General features: G+C 42.6%; 1 pseudogene; it reads right to left on the reverse strand.

The window, feature by feature from the left end:
• Window positions 1-20,004: 20,004 nt before the first annotated feature.
• On the reverse strand, window positions 20,005-22,506 carry LOC123821119 (annotated as a pseudogene).
• Window positions 22,507-22,975: the final 469 nt, after the last annotated feature.

Here is a 22,975-nt window from a genome sequence, read left to right on the forward strand (position 1 = left end):
TGGGTCCAACCTCTTTGGGGCTCTCTGAGCTTCCTGGACTTCCTGGAAGTCTATTTCCTTTGCCAGAATGGGGAAGTTCTCCTTTATTATTTGTTCAAATAACTTTTCCACTTGTTGCTCTTCCTCTTCTGGTACCCCTATAATTCAGATGTTGAATCATTTAAAGATGTCCCGGAGGTTCCTAAGCCTCTCCTCATTTTTTTGAATTCTTATTTCTTCATTCTTTTCTGGTTGTATGTTTTTTTCCTTCCTTCTTGCCCACTCCATTGATATGAGACCCAGCTTTCATTCCATCACTATTGGCTCCCTGTGCATTTTTCTTCATTTCACTTATTGTAGCCTTGATTTGTTCATCTAATTTACGACCAAAATCAATCTGTGAGCATCCTGATCACCAGTGCTTTGAACCATGCATCTGATAGGTTGGCTGTCTCTTGGTCACTTAAAAAAACTGATTGCAGCGCTTTTACTTCTGCTTGAGCCATCTCCCACCCCCCCCCGCCCCAGTCTGGTCACCTGTTATGTATGAGGGGCAGAGCCCTAGGTGTTCACCAGGGGGAGGCACTCCAGTTGCTGGGTTGTGATGTTGTATGTGTGGGCGGGGTCCCAAAGGGAACAATGGCGCTTGCTCCGCTCTCTGTGGGACCTCAGTCCCTTCTGCGACTTCCCCTGAGCAAACTGAGCCCCTGTGGTGCCAATTCCTGTGTGGATGGGCTTGTACACACCGTGGGACTTTTCAAGGACCTCTCTTGTGAGGCTGGGAGTCCCTCCCTGTGCCTCAACCCCCACATGTGTTTTCAATCAGTGCCTCAAGGCTCTATTTCCCAGCACTGTGATCTGGGCTTGCAAGCAGTGCCTTGCTTCACAATTGCTGTCTTGCTGGGCCTACCTGTTGCCACCCCTCGGCCAGGGTCTGCCAGCTGGTGCTTACATGCTCAGGGTCCACCCGCTGCTGTCTTGTGTGCCCCGGATGCCTTACTCGCCCAGTCCCAACACTCTGTGCTCTCCACGCTACCACCCTCCACCCAGCTACCCAACTCTGCCCCTCCTACCGGTCTGGATGAACGTGTCTATTTTAACTTCTTGGTTGTCTGACTTCCATTCAGATCAATTTTCTGTCAGTTCTGGTTGTTATTCTGTTTCTAAATTGTTGTCTCTATCTTGGTTGTGCGAGGAGGCACAGTGTGTCTACCTATGCCTCCATCTTGGCCGGAAGTCGGGCTTTTTTTCTCATCCATTTATTTGGAATACTTTTTTCAACCCTTCACTTTCAGTTTGTGTAGGTATTTTATTGTGAGGTGGGTCTGTTTTAGGCTGCATATATGCAGGTCTTATTTTCTTATCCATTCAGCTACTCTGTGTCTTTTGATTGGAGCATTTAATCCATTAGATTTTAAGATTATCATTGATAGGTATTTATTCATTTACCCACCATTTTTACCTGTGTTCCTCTCTCAGTCTTTTCCTTCCTCTTCTAATAGTATTCACATTAGCATATCTTGTAGTGCTTGTAGTTGGTGGCAATGTATTCTTTTTGGCTTCTTTTCTCTGGGAAGCTCCTTACTTTACTTTCCATTTTTATTAAGAGTTTTACTGCTGGCATAATGATGTGGACTGCAGTCCATAGTGTCCATGTGTTGTGGCTATGATGAAGAAATTCACACAGAATACAGAAGTTCTGTAGAGAAAAAGGGATGTCATGGCTATTCTCTAAGTGAGACCACTGCCTGGACAGGCTTTTATTGCTTTTCTGTGAACATTGCATTGAGGATGGTCCTCATTTACTATGCACAGGTTCTCTGTAGGTGATTACCTTTTACAGATAACAGGAAAAAATGTTGCTAATTACATCAACAAGAAGGATATTTCAGATCAAGGGGAAAAGTTGTTGAACTGGTTACATTCCATACTTGGGAGGTTTAGCACAGACTTTAGGAAGTTACTTTAAAGATATGCAGTAAACATTTGCTGCCTCAATTCAGGGTGAGGACTTTCAGTAAAAGCAAGCCTCATAGCAGCCTAGGTACAATGCAGGTCTGATTCCCTATGGGAAAACCGATCTGTGGGCTCAGGTCCTGTGTGCCAACTTGCTCCCCACTACTTTTTCTGAGTCAAGGGATGGGTTACATTCCCCCTACCACATGGGACAGCTTCCTATAATGTAGTCTTGGTTGGAGGCCTTATTTTTCATTACTTGGAATATTTCTTGCCATTCTCATCTTAATTTGAGTGTTTCTTTTGAGAAAACAGCTACTAGCCTTATGGGAACTCCTTTGTATGTTACTTCTTATTTCTCCCTTGCTGCTTTTAAGATTCTCTCTTTGTTTTTAAAACTTAGCATTTTAATTGTATGTCTTGGAACAGGCCTCTCTGGGTTCATCTTAATTGGGACTCTCTGTGCCCCCAGCACTTGTGTGTTTTTTTCCTTTGCCTTGATCAAGATCAAGGAAATCTTGATCTCCTGATCTGAATGCTCTAGGAATACTCTTTGCGTGGGTTATGTGGGCTCTCCTGTTTTATTTTGATCCTATTTGTTTTTGGTTTGTTTGTTGGTGGCATCTCCCCTCCAGCTGGCTGAATGAGAGGCTTAAAACTCCACCATGTCTTTTAAGCTGTTGTAGAGGTGCTGGCAGAACAAAACAAAGGAACGCAAAAGATTAAACCAAAGCAAGCAAACACCACCACCACAACAGCAATTTCAATGACAAAAGATCAGGGAATAGAAAAAGTAGAAAGAGAAATGGATCATTAGGGAAAAGGGAAAATAATAGAAAACAAATAAGGTAAGACCATAGGACAGAATAGTGATTATGGGAGGAGAAAGAGGGGGAAAACTAATATGAATAATGAATTTAAAAATAAAAACATGAAAAAGAAAAAAAGAAAGAGAAAGAATAACAAAAATAAAAAAAAGGTCAGAACCAGGGAACAATTGAGGGTAATCAATAATAAAAGTAAAATAAAAGATACGACAGAAAAATAATAGAGTGATAAAATGGGAGAAAAGAAAAAATAGAAAATATACTAATGAAAATGAAAAAATAACAAACAATGAAAAAGATCTGGAAAGGCAGAAAATGTACTGGAACAATAAAATTCAAAAGTAATAAAAAAATAAAAGACAAGTATGTACATCAAAAAAAATAAAGATCTAAGTGGAATTCTTCTCAGCAGAATTTAGGGCTTGTTTGCAGGGTTCTTCCTATGGATATGGCTCTACTGTAGTCTGAAGCTGATGTATGCCAATGGCAGGTGCTCTCCACATCTAGCCCTCAGTAGTCTGTTTGGAGCTACCAGTGATCCACAGTTTGTGGCTGATTCCTCTGGGCTTGGCTGTGCCCAGGATGGACCAAGCTTCTCTGCACAGCTGGGTTTTAAGAGCAATGGGTTCAGGAGTATGTCAGCAAATTACCCCAAGTTACCAATGGATCCACCTTTGTCTGCCTCTGCCTACCAGTCTGGCAGAAGTTGTAGACTCATTGTAGAACCAACTGTTTCTGAGAAGGTTTCTGGTGGGATTGGCAGGAATGAGACTCCTGGATCTTCCATGGAAGATGCATTTCAGACTTCAGAGAAGATTGTTGGTGTGTTCCCCTCCTCTAAGCCATAGATATGTCTGTGTGAAATTATTTCCCTGTACTCTGCAGAATGGGGACCCTAGTAAGCTATTGGGTGGGGCCTCCAGATTTCAGGTTTAGGATCTGCCAGAAACCTGGAGGGTATTTCTATGGCTCTCCCAGGAGTGGGAAGTGCCAGTCTGTTTCCCAGGAGAGTATATGGTATGGCTGTACACTACAGCCAATCTCTAATACCCTCTGAATCTGTGTATGCTGCAGTCTCCTCAGCAGGGGTTAAGATGCAGGATGGGAGAAAAGAAAGAATAAAAAAAGAACCCACATAAACAAAACAAAAAATGAGCACACTACATAAAAGGTAAAAAAAAAAAAAAGGATGTAAAGTGGAGGAAGCAGGATGCAGAGGAAAGACTGGGTGAGAGGTATCCCACAGGGTATGGTAATTGGTCTTCCTCTGGGAGGGGTTTACTCTTCTCAAGCAAGACAGCATCTGTGGAATCCAGGTATATCCTGACACAGGAAGCACCACTCTGTCACATCACTCCCCAGTACCTCTCACTAGATTCTTCTCTTGATACAGCAGTCAGTTCCACCTTTCCTTTGCTTGGGCTCAACGTGAGTGGTTGCAAACACAAGACCTGTGCTTTGGGCCTTTTAAGAATTAAGAAAGAAAAAAAAAGTAGTGGCTTTGTCTCCAGTGGGTCTTGTTTCTCCTCAGCAGAGATGAAACCCCATGGCCTTTCACCACTGAGTGCTGTCTAGTCTGCTGATTCTAGCACTGGTGCTCAGCATTTGGGAGCCTGGTTTGTATTTTCACCTTCTCTCCTTTTAATGGGAAGCTCCAACAACTGCACTGCTATCCACTGTCCTTGTGAATGGGTTGGCCCCTTTAATGACCTGACCCTGGTAGGAACATTTCAATATCTTCACTTGCTTGAGGCTCATACACAAAGTATAGGTGGAAATGTCTCCCATGACCATGCAGTCAGCCTAGAGGAAATTGTGGCCTGAGTCCATTGCTGAAGAGACTTTGAGGGATTCAAGAATGAGCCTGTATCTGCTGTGGAGGATATTATGACACTGGGAAAGTCCATGTAGTTGGAAGTGGGCAAAGATAATGTGCAGGAGTTAGTGGAGGACCGTAACACTGAGCTGATGATGGAAGAATTCACAGACCTTCAGAAGGAGCATCAACAAATGGCAGCTGAAGAACTTTCTTCAGAGGAGGAGGAGGGGAGGGAGGATATTCCTATTTCCCTAATCAAGGAAATGCTTGGGAAATTAGGAGAAATACAAAATTTTATTGAGAATTATCACCCTGACAAAGAAGTAGCAAACTGTGATTAACTTGTTTAATGAAAATGCAGTGTTTCCCTTCAGGCAAGCATTAAAACACATCCAAACCAAACATCATAGGATAGGTTTTTAACAAGACTGAGGACCAGTGAGCCTGAAGCAAATTCTAGTGAAGCAAAGAAAGGAATAATCTCAGAAGAGCAGCTACTTGATATCTTTATGGAAGGGGACTCTCCTTCTAAACAACAACATCCTTCTATCCCTCTATCCCTCCTCTTCATATTCAGTCATCGATAGTTCTCAACACTAAAGGTAAGTTTTAGTGTGTACATAAATTTTCAATTTTTACTGAACATTTCATTTCCTTTTTAAATTTTTATTTATACTTCATGTCCTTTTTATTTTTAAATATTTTATAGATTAAACAATGCATTATGCATGTACTATATATAAAAACAGTTAAAACATGAAATTATTTGAGGGTCAGGAGCAAATTAATTCAATTTACATTATTTGTAATAGGAAAAATGATTTGGTTTTTAAACAAATCACTTCTTGAAGAGCCTTCCAGAACAAATTAAGTTCAAGAACAAAGGTTCCACTGTAATTTTTTTGACATATCTCCTCAGGTAAGGGAAATAAGGGACAAAGTAAGCAAATAGGGCTATATCAAACTATAAAGTTTTGCAAACCATCAACCAGTGAAAAGACAAGCTATTGACTGAGAGAAGACATTCACCAATGATAATTCCAATAGTGGTTAATATTCAAAATTTTAAAAGATTCCACATAATTTACCACCAAAAAAACCCAATCTAATTAATAAATGGGCAGGGGACCAGAATAGACTTTATACTAAGAAGACATACAGATAGACATACAAAAAGGTGCTCAACATCACTAATCATTAGAGTAACACAAATTAAAGCCAGAAGGAGATATCATCTCACACTTCATTGAATAACTATTATCAATAAATCAACAAACAAGTGTTGACAAGGATATGGAAGAAAGGGAACCCTCATGTACTTTTGGCAATATTGAAAATTGGTGAAGCCACTATGAAAAACATTATGGAGGTCCTTCAAAAAATTAAAAATAGAAATACCTTATGACCCAGCAATTCCATATCTGGGCATTTATCCAAAGAAATACAAAACATTTCTTATATATGTACCTCCATGATCATTGCAGTGTTATTTACAGTAGTGAAGATGTTGAAGCAACCCAAGCATCCATGGATAAATTAGTGGATGAGGAAGTGGTACATATATGTGATAGAATATTATTCAGTCATGAAAAGAGTGAAATCCTACCATTTGCGACATGGGTAGGAAGCCAAGAATATTATGTGAAGTGAAATAAGTCAGACAGAGAAAGACAAGTACCATATGATTTCACTTATATGTGGAATCTAAAGAAAAAAGTAAATGATCAAATGAAACAGAAACAGTCTCACAGATACTGAGAACAAACTGATTGTTGCCAGATTGGAGGGGGCTTAGAGGACCGGGAAAAAAGGTGAAGGGATTGAAAAGTACAATTAGGCATGGGATTTAAAATAAAGCATAGGGCCCTGGCTTGCTGGTTCCATTCCCAGTCAGGGCACACACCTGGGTTGCAGGCCAGGCAAATGGGGGCGTGCAAGAGGAAACTCATCAAGAGGCAACTGATTGATGTATCTCATGCACATCAATGTTTCTCTCCCTCTCTTTCTCCCTCCTGTTCCCTTTCTCTAAAAAGAAATAAATAAAATATTTAAAGTACAGCATAGGAAATATGGTCAATAACATTGTAATGACTATGTATGATGCCAGGAGGATGCTAGAATTATAGGGGAATTCACTTCATATATTGTATAAATGCTTAATATGTATGCTGTATATTTGAAACTAATAAAAAATGATGAATGTAAACTGTAATTGGAAGATAAAGTAATTACAAAATTAAGAACAGATGAGTTGAACTTTGTTTACAATTATTTAGAGGCTAGCTAGAATGTCTGAACTTTGTCTCAGATCTCTTTTTTTAAGACTTTATTTATTTATTTTTAGAGAGAGGAGAAGAGAGAGAGAAAGAGAGGGAGAGAACATCAACGTGTGAGAGATATATCTATTGATTGCCTCTCACATGACCCCAGCTAGGGACCTGGCCCACAACCCAGGCATGTGCCCTGACTGGGACTTGAACCTGTGATCTTTTGGTTCACAGGCTGGCACTCAGTCTACTGAGCCACACTAACCAGGGTTCAAGTCTCTTTTTTTAAAAAAAACTCAAATTCTTATTTGCTGTTTAAAGTGTAATTGAACAACAATAAAAAATAAATAAAGGTATTTCATTTCATTTCCTTGTCTTATTTCTATCCTCCATGTCCCTTAATAAGTTTTCCTCATATCCACACTTTGTTTATTTTTTTTTTAGTTTTCTGACCATTTTGTATCTGTGCTTTGTGATTTCCCTTCATGTATTTTTGCTTTATGGTGTCATTTTTTAAATTCATACTTGTTTTTTTATTGACAGTTTTATGGTGATGTTTTCAGATGGGTAGTCTTTGCCTGGTTAGTTTTTGCAGATCTTATCTTTTTTATGACTTTATCTTTGTATTGATGCCATATCAGCAGCCCTTTAGCTAATTGTGCAAAGAGTTGCCTTTTCCTTGCTTACCTATGTGCAACAGATTACTTTAAAGAATGGGTTTTTTCTCTGGTAGTCCTAAAAACTGCAGCCCTATTGCTTTGGATGCTTTCATAACATTCCTTTTTTTGTCCAGGGGTGTAGGCCTGTCTCCTGTGACTGTTCCCCTTACCTAAAGGAAAGGAAGTTTTTGTTATTGTCTCCTGAGAGCTGCAGCTGCAATGACCTTGATCCAGTTTGTTTTTCCTGCATTTGCCTTATTTGGTTTCTGGACAGATTTCAGTTTATTTTTGTGGTCCTTACATAAATTTCGAGTGTCTAGGTCACTACCATGTCCTACTTTTGCTGAAGATGGAGTCTGTGTCTTTTTACCATTGTGTTGTAATTTGTATAGTTTACTTGGGTGGAGATGGGAGAAATTACTGTGATATACTATCCCATGTTTGTACCTCAAGTCTCAACTTTCCACTCCACGGGATCTGGCAAACACATTAGTGATCTGTGTAATCCATAGTCCTCATTTCTAAACTGAGATCCATAGTCACTCACAATGTCTTGTTTTTAAACATCCTAGTCAGTTATCTCTGTGCCCAAGCATTTTTTGTTAGTTTCAGCTATTGTCATTCCTAACAACAGAGAGAAAAATTGGCTCTACATATTCAGATTTTAGGGTGTAACACCTATCATACATTTTTGCTTTCTTGTGTTTTTAATCCATTTATCATTAATACTTCATTTTCACTTTCTTGACATCATGCTTTTCCAACAGACTTGCCAAAGTATAGAAACATTTCATAGAGGGTGTTCTGAGTAGTTAATGCAGGAGTTTGTCTGATTTCTCCGGAATCATCAGTGTTTCTTGGAGAACGACCCTTCTGTTCAGTCATGTTTTACAGGCTCATTCACTTCAAAGAATATTCACATATTCTTTAGCACTATTCATGTTTTAGAATCTTACCAGAGCCATTTGCTTAGGTGTCATTATAATCATATCACACATTGTTCCAAATTTGTGAAGTACTTTCAAGGTTGCCTTAGATTTACCATCTTAGAATATCACCACTCTTACAAATAGCATGTTTTTGCCTCACCCTAAATTCATGTTAAAACTCTAACCTCTAGTAGGAAGGTATTAGGAGGTGGGGCCCTTGGGAGGTAATTAGGTAATAAAACAGAAGCCCTCAGAATGAGATTAGTGCCCTGTCTTTTTCTCTGCCACGTGAGGGCACAACTAGAAGGCAGCTGTAAACCTGGAAGAAGGCTCTCGCCAGAATCCAATTGTGCTGGTAACTTGATTTTGGACCTCTAGCTTCCAGAACTAGGAGTCCATGCCACCTTTGTTACTCATGCCACCGAATCTATAGTAGTTTGTTGTAGCAGCCCAAACTGACTGAGATAGACACTAAAAGGTGGTTGCTTCTTTTCTGAGCCAGCATACAGTGGGTGAGTCTTCCACTTCATGCTGCAGTGGCTGTGGCCTTTTTCCCCAGTAGTCTGGCTCTCAACATGGCTCCCATCCCCTGATGAGGACTTGATATCATCCCTTGATGATATTGCTAAGATAGAAGGCTCAGGGAATGCTTGGTTGTGGCAGGGATTGGGTGCAAAGACTCTGATGCCCACAGGGCTAGTCTCTGCAGCTGCCTGGTGACCACCTGTCCCACCTACAACATCTGAGTAGGCCAGGCTTTATCTCTGTAGTTGCTAATAGGAAACATCCAGCAGCAACAAATATAATTCCTGACAGGCTCCTGTTCTCCTACCTCATGACAATGTGTACAATCTCCCAGGAAGGAACACCCATTTTTTTTTTGCACATCTCTCAAATTAAGACTCTCAATTTGTTCTTCCATTCCAAAAGAGAGGAAAAATCATTCATTATCAAGTGACTGCTGAGATCGAGATAAGAAGGAGAGTCTCAGCCCAAGAAAGGATGAATTGGTTGAGGGTCCCTCTATCACCAGAAGGTGTGGCTTTTATCCACCCACCCCGTTCTCCAACACCTTTTGCCTGCTATCCCTGGCCCTCCAGAGTTCCTGTGGACTGACCTCAACCACCCTGCAGTCAAGAGCTTATCAGATGTCCCCCAAGTTTCTTCTCCATTTTTAGATGGCTTGGATTGTTTGCAGCTTTTTATGCTGGCCAACATCCTTAAAAAATAATATATGATGGTTGCAAGAAAATACAACCAACATAAAAGTATATTAAGTGAAACAAAAAATTTTCCTCTCATTATCTTCCTCCAGCCCTATTTTCAGAAGTAATCACTATTAATGCCTGCAGAATATTCTTCCAGGTTTTTTTCTGTACACTTGCAAAGACACACACACACACACACACACACACACACACACACACACACACACCTATACATCTGTATTAGATATGGTTAGTGCTGCTGAGATTTTCTTCATCTGGTCAATCCACCCACCCCCTGAGCAGCAGGGAGGTTGCCTCATGCAGCAATAACTGGGAGGTTATGCCCATCTCATGGGGCACTTCCCAAATAATGACTAAATAATACCTGGACCCTGATTTAAGGTGGGGCAGCTCTGTGTAGCCATTCATGCTTCAAAGCTCCCACTGAGATCTGGTGAGGCTGGATCTATGACAATTCTTGGTGTTTTCCCCTGCCCTTTCTCAGCAAATCCCTTGCATATAAATGTAAGTGTATAATGTATATATACACACAAGACATTTTCAGAAAGGAGCCCATGCTGACCCAAAGCATCTGGTGACTTGCTCTTTTCATTTTGCAGTACACCATAAGCATCTCTGAATATATGTCTTATTTTCTTTATGACAACAGAGTTCTCCCTGGAATTGATCACCCATAATTTAGGTAATCAATAGTCCTATGAATGAAACTGTTCATTCAATGAACAAATAGCATATGAAGTACTAGTGCATTCCAGATGCTTTCTTAAGCATGGGTGTTGCCTCCAATTTTTCTGTCTTACAAAAACATTCATGTTCATATTTTTATAACCATATTCAAGCATTTGTATAAGTGGTTTTGAAGACAGATTGTTGAAGGTAGATTTGTGAGTCAACAGGAAACTGCAGTTTTAATGGGTCTTTTCAGAAAATATTCCTGACTTTAGCTCTCCCAACAGCTCCTTGTCATGTATCTACTTTTCTCTTTCTGACCCTCCTTTGCAACCTGTCGTCCTGGATACTTTCTCATCTGCTGGTGAATGCCCAGAGCCCTGAGGGTAGAGGAGGGTAAGACTTTCTGCTTAGCTCTTTTCACTTTGGTGCTGCTGTTCCCCAAGGCTGTGTCCACCCACCCCTCCTGCTTCATCAATACAAATATATACGAAGGACTCCTAGAATAGCTCTCTCTCCAGTCCAGTTTTACATAGGGGTACACTGTGACTCAAGGAGGGTAAATGACTTTTAGTCAGGGCTCTTCATAAAAATAGAACCAACAATATACATATAAGGGGGGACCCCAAAACAAATTTTATTTATTAAAAATTGTGAGTTTATTCTTACATGTTTAAACTTTAGTCTCCTTCAGGGTAGTCTCCATTTGATGCAATATACCTATTGAGGCTTTTTTCCCACTGCTCAAAACAGTTTTTGAACTCATAGGTTTTGATACCTTTTAGTGTTTCTGCTATTTTTTTTGTTTCACCTCTTCCCCATTGGCAAAATGTTTCCCTTTGAAGACTTTTTTCATTTGGGGAAACATAAAAAAGTCATTTGGGTCAAGATCCAGTGAATAGGGAGGGTAGGGCATGGGGGTCATGCCATTTTTGGTCAAAAACTGCTGAACACTCAGCATGGTGTGGGCAGGTGTGCTCATAAATCATCCATCATGAGATGGGCAAGTGCACTGAGTCTTCAAAAAAAGTTCACTGAAGCCAAAAGTAACCTCTCACAATGTCAGCTGATACACTGATACAGATGGGTTCTTAGAACACTCACCTAAGTGGGGGAAGCCTGTACTATAAGGGACCCATCCTCCAGAAGGTAATTCTGTATTATTTTGGGTCTCTCCATATATGTGTGTGTGTGTGCATGCACATGCACACATGTGCATATGTGTATATATGTATGTGTATGTATATATGCATGTGTATATACATAAATATATACAGATTTATTATAGAAATTGGCTCATGCAGTTATGGAGGCCAAGAGCTGATGTCTTCATGCTGGAGAACCAGGAAAGTAAGTGGTATACTAATTCAGTATGAGTCTAAAGGCCTGAGAAATCAGGTGGCTGATAATACAAGTCCACATCAGAGTCTGAAAGCCCAAGAATCAGGAACACTGATATACAAGGGCAGGAGAAGGTAGATATCTCAGCTCAAGTGTAGAGAGAAAATTCACTCTTCCTCTGCCTTTTTGTTCTATTTAGTTGCTCAGTATAAGTGGATGATACAAATTTACATTGAGGAAGATCATCTGTCTAACTCAGTTTACAATTCAAATGTTAATCTCTTACAGAAATACCCTCACACACCCAGAAGTAATATTTTACCAGCTTTCTTGGCATTCCTTAGTCCAATCAAGTTGCTATTTAAAAATTAACCATCACAGTGACTTACTTTTCCAGACCTATGTGTCCAAGTTTCCACCAAACACCTCCACTGAGCTGTCACAGAGGCACTTCAAATTCATGATGTCCCAAATAATTCTCTTAACCTCTGTCTTTAATCTTGATTTCTCCATTTCTTATAATGTCCAAGGGAAAATGTTTCATCATCTAACACACCTTGCTCTCCCCGTCCTGCATACCAGGCATGAGTCCTATTGTCTGGGCCTCTGATACACACATAAAGCTATTCTCTTCAGGGTATCCCTTCATTGCTGTGATGGTTCAGGCTTTGACCTGGATTCATGGCCTCTCATGAGCTTGCTCCTCAATTGGCAGAACAGTTCATCCTCCTCACAGTCATTTGAGAGTCCAACATCCCTCCTAGGCTCAATAGCCTTCCTGAAGCTCTCAGGTAGGGGAGCAAGGAAGGTGGACAGCTGTATAGAAGGTGGTACCATTTGACTCAGTTCATTCCTACCAGGTGTGTTTTGGGTTCCCAGAAACTTGGAACTGGTACCATGCATACTAAGTCCCTTGAGTTGCTCAATGTGGCTCAGCCACTCTAGACCTCTCCCTTGTGGTAGCTTCTCATTTTGCACAGCCTCCTCTCTGAGCCCCTGGGACAGTGTTATGCCTCAGTGAGATTCCTGAGCCCAGCATGTAGGAAATCAGAGGAGTGGAATATTTGCATGGTAGAGACAGGGAGAGCACAGAGGTGCCCTCCTGTGAGGGTTGTCAAACAGGTGTGGCAGGAGTGGAAGAGCTTGATGTGTGGGATCTTGCTGGACATGGTTCTCCCATTGGACCCTGGCCCCGTGATAGAAGGCCGACAGAGGGCCCGGAGCCAGAAGGAATGTTTATTGTCCTGAGGGACAACTGTGGCTCCCACCCTATCTCCCCTGGGGATCAGTAGCTTGCTTGATTTCTTCTTGACCTTTTGTTTTTCAATAAATGCATTGATGCATTGTAACATAGCTTAAGGACACATGAAAGATGGTGTAACTTTGTCACATGCCACCTTTGTCTGAGATCCCTTATAATGGGTCTCCATTTGGGTGGTGGGGGGTACTGCAAAGTGAACTGTCACCATTTCAATTCCCTGTCAACGCACATGCCTGGGTTACAGGTTCAGTCCCTTGTCAGGGTGCATACAAGAGCTAACTGATCAATGTTTCTCTCCCTTTCTTCCCCACTCCCTTCTCCTCTCTCTAAAAACAAACAAACAAACAAACAAACAAAATCTTTTTAAAAAGTCCAACATCTGTAAGTGGGGTTATATGGAATTTCTATTTTTCCTTTTTATTCATTTGTGAGATGTGTGTATTGTTGGGGTAATGAAGAAAAACAGGGAAGAATGTTTTATGAATCACATGGGTAACTTTTACTGTCACTGATCCTTTTTTGGCTCTTTCCAATCTGAGAGTAGGACTGGTGGTCCAGGTTGCCACAGTCTGGGTTCCTGCTGCCCACTTTCACTTTAAGCCTCATTCTTTCTTAGGTATATTTCATTTTCCCAGGTTATGTCTTGGCTTAAAAAGTAGTATTTTCAGTTTCACCTCTTCTTTCAAAGGGGCTCTGCTGTTCCTGAGGCAGGGCATAAGATGGAAGGCACTCTGTCCTGGACATAGACCAGGCCCTTTTCTGGGCCTTTTCACTCCACTGTATGGTCTTCCCATGAAGCTTCAGGCTGTCCTAGTAGATTAAGTAATTTCTTTTCCAGAAAGTGATTTGGCTGCCTATGTATTCTCTTACAGACACATCCCTCACTCCTCCTCTGCTAGTGTGACAAGGCCAAGAATGGACCATTTCTACCTTCCTTACCTCAATCTGCCAGGCTGTGGCAGGTAGCTCTGTTGGAAGGCCACTCTCCTTGTCCCTGGCTGTTCAGGAGATGGTCTGCCTCCAGCCCCAGTTGGAACATCAGGCAGATGCTCTAACTGTGCATGAAAACAGCTGCCTCTGTACAATGCAACTCTGTGGTCATATCCCAACACACATAGTATAAGCATGACAATCTCTGTCAGTTCTCAGTGTGCATTTGTGCAGGGTGGGTGATGTTCTCCAAAGCCTCTGAAACAAATAATATATTTATCCCTCTGGAAGAGTGGTCAACTAAGCCCTGTTGTTTCTTCTGGTTGAGCGAATAGGAACCTGGGTGCTCCTCCAACTCTGGTACTAATTACAAGTGACCTGGATGGAGTTGTCAGCACAAGTACTTGATTAATGGTTTATAGTCCCATGGTCAGAGTAATTATGCTTTTTAAGACCCCAGGAAAGTGCTGAGCCCAGTTGCCCAATTTCATTTTCACTCTCAGTTGAGAACTTGTTCCCCTTCAAGTTTAGAGCCAACTTTTGGGGGTAGGTTTTCAGGAGGGTGGAGAGAAGCAAGATTTCTAAGATGGATTTGCACTTCAAGGAGCCTGTTATATAGATGAGGAGGTCACGCTGTCTAGACAGCACCTGAGATAGATATTTCTCATACTTTTGTTCACAAGTATCCAGGAAATTCGGGGGAAATGCAGATCCTGTCTGGGGAGCTGGGCTAGGCCAACTTTATGGTGCCAGTGATGTGGCTGCTTTAAGGACACATGCTGAGGAGCAAGGTATGGAAAGACATCTGCATTCATTTTCAGAATGGCCCACCCAGGAAAGGGGAGGCTCCATGCACACAGCTGTGGTTGTGTTACTCAACAGCAAGTGGGGTCCTTATGCCTGCTACCACCCTCTAGGCAAAATTCCAGAGGCAAAGTTTAGGTGACAAAGGAAAGGAGTCTTCATTCAAAAGCTACAGTTTTGGAATAACAGCTTTCCACATGCATTACTCACTTAAGCGTATCAATTAAGGCTAAAGTCTTTAACTCTTGAGTTACAGTTTTAAATACTTAAACCTATCAATTAAGGCTAAAATCTTTAACACCTGAGTTTCCCTATCATTACCTTTGTAAGTTTTTAATTACCTTATTTCCATAGGATTAGTTTACAAACTAAAACAACATAAGATAAAAAAGCTACACAATTTTGGAAGAATGGCAGACCTCAGAGCCCACCCCCTCTAGAATATCCAAAGAAAAAACACCCCTGTCTCCCTCTGCCAGGGCAACCTAATCCTAGGTTGTGCCTGCTTTTTCCTCCTCTATCACTTCACACTTGCAGCACTCTGCGGTTAGCAAATATTCCTATGTGGCCTATGTTAGGCTAGGGGGATTATAAGGGAATCTGTCCCTGCTCTCAGCACTAGCACAGCCTGTCCTTGCCACTCAATCCAGGAACCATGATACTTCCCAGGGCAGCACAAATGATGCCTCTGACTTTCACCAGAGCTGAGTGTGCATGGAGTCAGCACTGCCAGAAAGACACAGGGAAGGACGGGGTATATTTTTCTAATACTTTCCTATATGTTCCAAAAATGTCTGACAAAACCAGAGGACACATCAGAGTTCTTTGGTGACTAGTCCTCTTTCCTCCTTTATTTTATTGTCTTTGATTTCCTCCCCATCCTCATTTCTCTCTATCCTTCACCAAGAACACTGTGTGGCCCTCAGGGCCTGGATCTTCTGCTGATCCTCATGCAGCCTCATTAATTCATTAGATGGTTGCTCACCTTAGGGCTGAATTCTATACTGCATTAAATACATGGTTGATTGAGTCCTCAGACTTAATCAACAACATTAATTGTCCTGATACATATGACTCCTTGTAGTCTGCACACAAAAATGTCATAATCCCAGAGCTCTGGTAGAAAAAACCACCTTGCTTCTAGGGCCTCTTCCCACAGACAAGAGGGAGAAGTAAGAGAAGTGATTTCAACAACATCTACTGATAGATATTATTGAAAAAGCCTTGTGCTAGGTCCTGTGGGGAAGGATGTGGTTAAGGAGGATATAGGGTCAAATCAAACCTGGAACTCTCCTTCAAGGAGTATCTTTGGGGACAATGGAGAGTACCTGGCTGAAGTCAAGGAGTAAAATATAGAAACAATGCCCATCTAGGGTGAGTTATCATGACTGAGACCAAGGCAGGCTTCACAGAAGAAGGAGCATTTGAGACTTTGTTGATGAGTTAGAATTGAATGGATAGAAGAAATGAGACAGGACACTCTGGGCTGGAGAAGGGTTGGAACAAAAGCAAGGAGGTCTACAATACCCTGTGTTTAGAGAATAAGGAAAGGCCAGGCTGTGGGCCTATGTGAAGGGCATAGTGTGAGATGAACCCAGGCTGAGAGGTAGGGACTCGATTTAGGATGGCAGGCAAAGCAAGGGACTTGTGTCCTGAAAGCAAAGTAGGGATTACCAAAGCCAAGTGTGTTCCTCTCTAGGGGTGAAAAGACAGGTCCAAGAAGGAATTCAAGTGTTGAAGGAAGAAATGATCAGACCAACACTTTAGCTTTTCTCAAAATGTGGTAGAAATGAAAGGACCTCATGATCAATTAGATGTAAGAAATGCTTTGTGACCCCAATTAAATGTTTCTTTGCTGCAGAACCTCTCAGAACATTTGAATCAGTGAATCTTCATTAGAAACTGAGAACAAAAAGTTGGCAAAAGTTGAGCAAAGTTGGGAAAAGTTGAACAACCTTTCCAATGCATGTGATAAAAGGATTGTGGGTCTTTGATCTTATAAAACATATTTCTGTGAACTTCTGCTCCCAGAGGCTATCAGTCAATGGCTTTTGGAAGTTGAGAGGGAGCTCATGTGGTCAATGAGGGAGAGCCCAGAGCCTGCTCCAGAACAGTATCTCTTGGGTAACACCTGGTCACTGTGTGCTCCCTGCACCTTGGTGGGCCCAGGCACCTTAGAGTAGGACAACAGACAAAGGAAGCTTCAAATCTACCAGTTGGAGTGGGACTAAACTTGCTCAGTTTCTGCAGAGCATGGACCAGGCAAACCCTGGCTGAGGCCCCATCCCTGCTCTTTACTTCTTTTTGGTCATGGCTCTGCTTTACCAGGAAGGAGAGGCAGCAGGTGGTTGTCGTGCCTAGGCCACATCAAGGTTCCTTCCTTCCAAGGGGCCTAAACCTGCAGCACCCTGAACACCTTGTTGGGAGTCAGCTCCATTCTGTCCCTAGCCCTGCCCTGCAAGGCATCTACCAGAGGTATCCTAATCTTGACCACTTCTCTGTAAGAGGATGAAATGGCCCCTAGCATAGGTCTCATTTTTATTCTGTGATCCCTTACCTCCCACTGTGACCCCAGGCTCACCAGAGTCCCAAGACCATCTTTCCATCTCACTACTACTTAGCAAGCAAGATTTTGGTCTTTCTAACACCCTGCTGTCAGCTAGTTTCCATCACTAAAGGCAGGAAAACCAGGTTAGTGAGGTAGGGAGGGTGGGACCCTTGGTGGTGGGGGATGGGGCCTGTAAGGCAGGTCCTGGAGGAGGGGGACCCCTGCAGGGATGGGGGTGTCCTTCTGGAGGGGTGTATTTTTTTGGAAGGAATGGGTGCTGCTGCAAGAGGTGGGTGATGCCTCCACTAAGAGGAAGCCAGTCTTCTAGGTTAAATGCACTAGCTTGCCCAAGCACCCTGGATGAGCATTCCTGAGTGCTCCGTCCCCATCCCTACAAAGTGTCTGGCACAGTTGCCATCATACCCATATACTCCCCTGGGGCCCTTTTGCCTGTGTATGAGCCACCCAAATGAGCAACTCCTATGACTCTCTTTCAGCCTAGCATCATTGCTTGCAGATATGGATTTCTGTTCAGAGATATGCTGTGGGTCAGGGCTCTCTGTGCTCAGAACTGGCTGGGCTTGACTGTGATAACTCTCCTCAGGAGGCAGTGCTACCCTGGGCAGTGATATGGCCTCTCTGCAGGAGGTTTGGAGGTGATCAGTCAGGCCCCTGAGGCAATGGGAAGTGAGGGCCAAGGTGACATTTCAGGAGGGGTCTTGGGAAAGTCTAGAGATCCTTGACTGTGTGGGGGAGATGGGACTGTGTGGCTGAGCTTAAAGGATAACAGGACGTGTGGGCAGCTGGCAGATGGCAGGGAGGGAACAGACACCAAAGGCTAGGTGTGTGGTGCTACCAGGCAGGAACATGGGTGTGGTGCTTGGAGGCCATGCCACCTTCATCCCCAGCCTCAGTTCCATCAGCTCAATCTAGAGGAGACAAGAAAAAGTGCAGACGTTCTTAGAATACTAAGAGTGCCAGATATCTCCTTCCCTTTCCCCACCAGCTCTGGGCTTTGTTCTGAGGCGGTGGGGAGCAAGAACAGCTAGCTCTGAATGAGCTCTGAACTTTTGTTTTGGAGATTCCTGTGTAGAATATGGTGCAGAGGGGAGAAACTGGAGCAGGAGAAGTGGAGAATGGCCTTGCAGGTGGAAAGGAGGTGCCTAGGCTGCAGAAAGCAGGTGGGGACTGACCTCTACCTCAAATATGACAGAGGGCTGTTGTGGGGTCCTCCCTCTCTGAAAAAAGTGAGTGCCCCACAGACTTTCTGTTGGAAAGATGAACCTGTGGAGAGTTAAATGTCCTTTACCTGCAGTTTCTGTGCAGTCCCATGTACTAGGACCCAGGCATCCATCTCCCCACCACACACACATATACTTCTAGTGAGCCCAGCTGCGCACAGACCCTTCCTGGGCACACAGCTAGGGTTGCCACCTCAGACAGCCACATAAGGCTTCAGCCTCCTGCTGAGGTCCCCACAACAAGCAGGAACATTCCTGGCACAGCCCCTACTGTTGAAGACATCCCTCACACACACACCCCAACCCAATTAGTTATTTGAACTTTTGATACCCTCCATCTGCAGGGCCACCCCAATGATGTCACTGGCTGATGTCACCAGCTGTAGAGAACAAGAGCCTACTTCAGTTTCTCTACCCTACTGTACTGGCCTAGTGCTCAGGTATGCAGTCCATCCCCCAATGCTGCTAGAGTACAGTAGGGCTGGTGGGCAGCCCTAAGGTGCTGATAGGGAATTGAAATTTTGAAATTCTGAAGTCATCCAGCTCAGGCTGCAGGTGAAAGCTTTGAGCAAGCATCAGGAACAGCTTGCTCCTGCTGTTGGGAGGTCAAGGACAAAGCCCAACCTCCTCCTCACACACCTTAGATAGGTCCTAGAAGGTGAACCTGCCAAATCTTCATGGTACTTTTGTCCCCTCAAAGGCTCCCTGGCCTCTGGCACACTCTAGACTCAGACATTGCGAGGCACCAACAGGAAGGAAAGTGACCTGGTAACCTTTCATTTCCTGATTCTTCCACCACCAGGTGGCCATAGGTGGCAGCACTCTCAAGTAAATGCCCAGCTTCTGTAAATCCCCAGAGCAATGCCTTATCCCTTCATACTTCAAGAGGTCAGGGTTCCATTCTTTTTGTTCTCTAGCCTCTTCCCCACCTGTAAATAGACTCTCTATCAGATGCCCCTTTATAGTGTGCTGTGGTCCTGAGTGGCTTTAATTGTCATTTTAAGTATATGGTAGTTGTAAGTATGCTTTAATTAAATATATATTATGCCACTAATGCTGGCAAGATTGAAATTACTCCTAATGTTGATAGCTATAAAAACCAGTTTGTACATGACAAGACAATGAAAGAAATAAGCAATCCCTTTTAAAACATATTTTTAAGTTTAAAAAAAGTTCACTGGTTTATATCAACAATATGTGTCTTATGACAATAACATGTATAGATTGAGCACCCTATGGCTCTCTTTATATCCTAAAGAAAAGAAGTATTTACATTATTCATGGGTTGTATTAAATTTTAAGAAAGGTCAATTGTATCCTTACCTCTTAGGATAAACTATTTTGGGATGCACAGCTTTAACACCATCATTAAAGTTGTTTGCAAAAGAATAGAGAATTAAAAAACAAAGCATTTGAGGGGTGGGAGTTATAACCAGCAAATGCCATTCATTAAGTTAATGGAAGAGAGGGCTCCACAAACACACTATTTGAGCAAGCTGACTAATCCACATTGCAGTTTTAAAACTGAAAGTTATATATTATCTGTCACAAGTCCCAACAAGACAGCATCAAAATGGCATCTAATTCTTTGCTTGCTTTGATTATACCCCTTGGAGATGTTATGGGCCTTGTGGCATAAGGCTTCTTTTTCTCTGCAGTTTTTAAATAAGAAAAGAACACATTAATATTGTGTCCACACTAATCATGTTACCTACATTGTCAAACTTTCCACAATAATTGGGTACTGAAAACATAATGACTAACTGCTTCTTTGCAAAATACTTCATATCCATCTTCAACTTCCTGATGAGCTCTACATAGAAGATTGATATCATGCTTATAGAGAAATTTTGCAACCACTTGTTCACTAAGTGTCAAGGACACTTCTCTGTCATTTTCACCCCAGCCTAAGATATCTTTATTAGGGTCAGACCACAAAAGATCACAGAGAAGACCTTGATATTGTACATTAGTTGGTCATATAATTCACAAATCTGCTCCATTGATTGAAGATCTGGTGATAAATTCCCATGACAACAAAATTATTTACTTATCCATGATGGCTACTGTCAGTACACAGTTAAAGCAGTTTGTGAAAGTTTTCCAGAGTTTAATGTTGTATCTTCTTTTACATTCATCATAAAACCCATAAATTCTGTTGATTCTGGCAGAGTTTGTGGTTTTCTCTGAGCAGGGAAAAATTATCAAGATATTTGATTATCCGCCCACCCCCCACAGCTAAGGCTGAGTGGGTGACCTTCAGACCATAAGCCACTAAGGAGACAAAGTTTATCTCCCTAGCAGGAGCACCACTTCTCCTCCTTTTACTTCATCATAACTGGCCCCCAATGCTTGGTCTGTTAGCCAATGATGGTAAGATTCCCCAAGGGGGGAATGACCTAAGACAGGCACAATCATGTGGGAGGCCCCCAAGGAAGGACTTGGGAGGCTACAGCAAAAGGGGGTGATGGACCCTTGCCCCTGGCTTTGACATAGCCTGAGTCCTCATTCTATCTTCAAGAAGTCTCCTAATCTCTTGTCTGCCTTACTTCCCCTGCCTGACTTAAGCCTGAAACAATGACAGAGGGTGGTGCAGCCCTGTGCTGGAAAGGGCGGGTTCACCAAGTGACCAGGCCTGAGAAAGAATATATAAAATCCTGTGAAATCTGCTTTGCTTAGAATGCTCTCAATTAAATGATAAGAGTCCAAGCAAGAAGTGAGTTTGTTCCTCAAAGTTTTATGGCTCTTTAGCTATCTGACCCTGACTCAAAATAGGCCCTTAGAGTTCTTTGTATATTACCTATTGCTTGATCCTTACTGCCTGACAATGACTAATGAGGTTTACCTGTATTCCTGTGCAAAATAAAAGCCCATTGAGGAAAAGACTCTTGGCCCTTCTCCTTTGAGAGATCGGCCACCTTTCCTCCCCAAGCAGATCTTGTCTTGGTAGACTTATTCTCATCTGTGGTGGCCCGGGGCGGGCCCTGTGGGTGGAGCCCTCCCCCCCCCACAATAAGCCAATAAGAAGCAGTCTCCAGTGATTGATTCCCCCATCCACATAGTCCCAAGAAACAGATAGTTGCTTTCTGGTGGAAAACCATTTTACTCAAAAAGTCAAAATAAATCATAGTATCACCACATATTTTGAGTGGCTGTTCAAATTCGAGTATGACAGGCTGTCTGAGCCTTCTCCTGTAACTGGACAGTTTCACTTCCTGAACACCTTGACCATCTTTATTCTCCAGGAATGCTGTAATTATAGCTGGTGAGAAACCTACTGTTTTCCTGATAGGTAGCCTTAATACCTCGCAAAAGTCATCAACAGTCTGGTGCGGTAAATACACACTTTTAGGTGTAATTAATAATCTTGTAATTATAATCTAATTCATAATCAATATTGAGGTATTTGTTTCCTTGTATTTGTATTTTGTCATTGGTGTTTTAGTGCCATGAGTGTGCAACAACCACTGTCAGCCCAGCTCATGTTAGAACCCTCAGGGGTTCAGCTCAACCCCGTGAACACTAATGATCATATTGTAGGTTCTGGCCCCAGCACCCACCTGGGGCTTTCTAGAGGCTGTGGTTGCATTGCCTCCTGGGTTCATCAAGGACTTAAGCCCCTACTTTAAACAAGGTAAAAAAATGGTCCCAGTGCCTGGGAAATTTCAAACCATGGGTAGTGTCCCTTGCATGCCATTTTTCCAGAAGCATCTGGGAAGGATATGAGGATGGTCTCCAGCTAAAGATGCTAAGATGTCACAGCCTCCACATTCTTCCTCAGCTTTCCTCTCATAGTCCACTACACTATGGCTTGTTTTCTCAGAATCCTAGGGATCAGGACTAAGCCCTGTGTGCTTTTTTCCCTCTCTGAGGCTGGCAGCAGCAATGGTGGCTCAAGGTCAGTCAAGAGCTGCAGGAGAGGAGCCTGTCAAAGGCAGACCTTATGAATGGACTTCCATATGACTGTAATTGGAATTAATATTGAGGCTTCACTTCCAGGAACTCCTCCAGCAGACAAATGTGGGCCACAGAGGTCTTGGCTGCCATGCTCCAAAAGACAGCCATAAATTTCCTCCCAAAATGATGATGCACAGGCTAATTGCTCTGGAAGCATACAACAAGGCATTCTGTCTCCTCCCAGTCTCTGTCCACTCCCTGGGAATTGGGCCAGGGATAGGTACAAGGGAGTTGGCAAAGTCACAGTGAAGGAAAACATTTTAATCCACTTAATTATGAGCCTCTCAGAGAACAGAGCTCTGTTTCTTGTTAAACTGGTCAAGGGAAATGAAAAGTGACACTCCCCTGCCACTAATTTTTCATTGGCTGAAGAAGCTCAGAGTTGGAAGTGTTGGGTGTGGGTAGCACTAGGCTGTGTGCATCCAGGAGCAGGACCCTAGGAGGGTATAGTCTGTCCATGAGCTAACTTTCTCTTTCTCTCTCAGTTTCTCTCTCAGTTTCTCTTTTAGTCTCTCTCTCTCTCTCTCTCTCTCTCTCTGTCTCTCTCTCTCTCTCTCAC

This window comes from Phyllostomus hastatus, unplaced genomic scaffold, assembly GCF_019186645.2.
Source record: "Phyllostomus hastatus isolate PE091 unplaced genomic scaffold, TTU_PhHast_1.1 phas_contig_38, whole genome shotgun sequence".
NCBI classification, from domain to species: domain Eukaryota; kingdom Metazoa; phylum Chordata; class Mammalia; order Chiroptera; family Phyllostomidae; genus Phyllostomus; species Phyllostomus hastatus.